The sequence below is a fragment of the Lycium barbarum genome, chromosome 10 (genome assembly GCF_019175385.1).
Source record: "Lycium barbarum isolate Lr01 chromosome 10, ASM1917538v2, whole genome shotgun sequence".
NCBI lineage: Eukaryota > Viridiplantae > Streptophyta > Magnoliopsida > Solanales > Solanaceae > Lycium > Lycium barbarum.
Window position 1 is genome coordinate 104249478 of NC_083346.1, and position 2340 is coordinate 104251817.

Here is a 2340-nt window from a genome sequence, read left to right on the forward strand (position 1 = left end):
TGTTCCAGCAGTTCCGCTTTTGCGACCATGGCACCGCTGGGGCTGTCCTCGAAGGAAATTGTCTATACCGCTTCTGCGGTAATCCATCCGTTGTTGCGCCACCACTAGGGCGGCATGGAGGACGCTACAGCGGCACAACTGGGCCCAGGTGGCCTAGATCCTATTCCTTTACCGGCAACTCGTACGATTTCCCAATTGAGTTAATGGTTTTCAGAAATGCAAGCTGGACCAAGTATGTCTCAAGGAGTCAATCGCCACGAATATTTCAAAATTCACAGTAACGACGAAACGAGTCATTACACTATAGGAGAGTGTCAAAAATGTTAGACTATTTCTTTCCCGCTGCTTAAGTTTTGGTGGATTAAATTATCAAACACTCGTGTGGATAAAAACTAAAGATTATCAATAATTAATTTATCATGAAATACATAGTATTAGTAAAGTGTCTTATTTAATTCATGTTATTTTTTCTTGATCGTACTAACTTAAATGCGTCAACAGAAAAGGTGGTCCATGGGAACGAAGTTGTAAATCAATAAGTGAGAGAAAGCTGAATAGATGAGCCGTTTTAACCAAAAAACGAAAATAGATGGGGACCGTTTTGGATATATAAGTCGAACGTAGGTTACAGAAAAATCCCTCTGAGTCACGTTGAGGCTATTTTTTGTGCATGTGATGACGTTTACTAGTCACTAAGAATGGAAAGATGAGTAGGCGCAGATATAATTTGTTGAGAAATGGAAGACGTCAAAAGTCTAATGGAAGATCAACTTCGTTCCGTTTTATCTCGGAAAATAAGTCTAATCAAAGAATAGAAGACTTCGTCTAAGACAAAATATAAAGTTAAGTTTTTCAAAGGGATGAAAATTTTGGAGGGACTCTCAACACTTGTTTTTTTTTCCTTGATCGCATTTTCTTAAATATTTTACTCCCAATTTGTGTGATATTTTTTTCTTATCAGTCAGTCCCAAAAATAATATTATCTTTCTATATTTATTAATCCCTCCATCCTAATTTGTTTGAAGGTTGACCAGTTTGAGGAGTCAACAACTTTTTCTTTGACTTAATTTTAAATATAGATTTTTCGAGCATTTTATAATAAAATTTACATATTTGAAAACTACATAAAAGTAATATAAATCTACATAATTATTAATTCACAATATATGAAAAGAGTTGAAAAAAATCGTAGTCAAAGAAAGAGTTGTTTGACTCCCCAAACTGGTCAACCTTCAAACAAATTGGGACGGAGGGAGTAACAAATAACTTTAAAGTATCTATTTTCCTTAATGAGATGATTTTAAGCCTAAAAAATATCAATGAGTTATTTAGATCACAAGTTTCAAAGTCTTCTTTTTCTTCATAAACTTTGTGCCGAGTAGTCAAATACCATCACATAAATTTGGAAAAAGGACAAATGATTAACTATTCTAAATTTTCACATATTAAATGTTTACTTAATTTTTATAAACTAAACTAATTATTTTCAAATTAACACCGAAATTTAATTCTTTGACCCTCTGAGTATTTCTTTGCCTAATTCAACACTTCTACAGCTCTACTGTTATTGAAGATTAGTGAACGTATCCGCGCTTCGCGCTGTAATTGTATACATAGGGAAACATAGCTTGGCACGTGGTGTATCAGCAGCAAGACATGTGGCAGCATAGATGGAGACATTATGGGAAATCTTTACAAAGACATCGATTTCAACTGAAGTAATCAGTTGAAACGGAATTGCTAGGAGTTATAATTGAATCGGGTCATTGAATGAGAATAATACATTTGAGAGTCGTTACGTGATCGGATCAAATCCGAGATAAGTATTACGGTAACCATTAGGTGGATATTTATGGATCATTATTAGTCATAATTAGTAGATAATCACAACCAAAGGGCTGATTCTTGTATTATAAATAAGAGCCCAGCATTCATGTTAAGGGCATATGATTCTAAGAATACAACAATCATAACATTTTATGCTTAAACAATACAACATATTTAGCTTGTTATCTATACTCTGTTGTTCCGAGTTTATAGTGTTTGTCGAGGCTAAGTGATCATCTGGAGTTATCTTTATCGAAGGATTCCTTTTGAGCTCATACGGCCCAAGCTTATTTCTTGTCTTATTTTTTACTTGATTTCATTATCTATTCTTATTTACTTATACTTTATATCAAAAATCAATCCACATATCCTTTAGACCACTAACAAATTCAACTGTACCCTTTTTGGGGGTAAATAATTTGGTGCCCACCGTGGGGCTAAGGATGATAGTGACAGTTTGTTTGAATCTCACTTGTTTCTTTTAAGGTTTTCTTGTATCCAAGTTTTTATCAA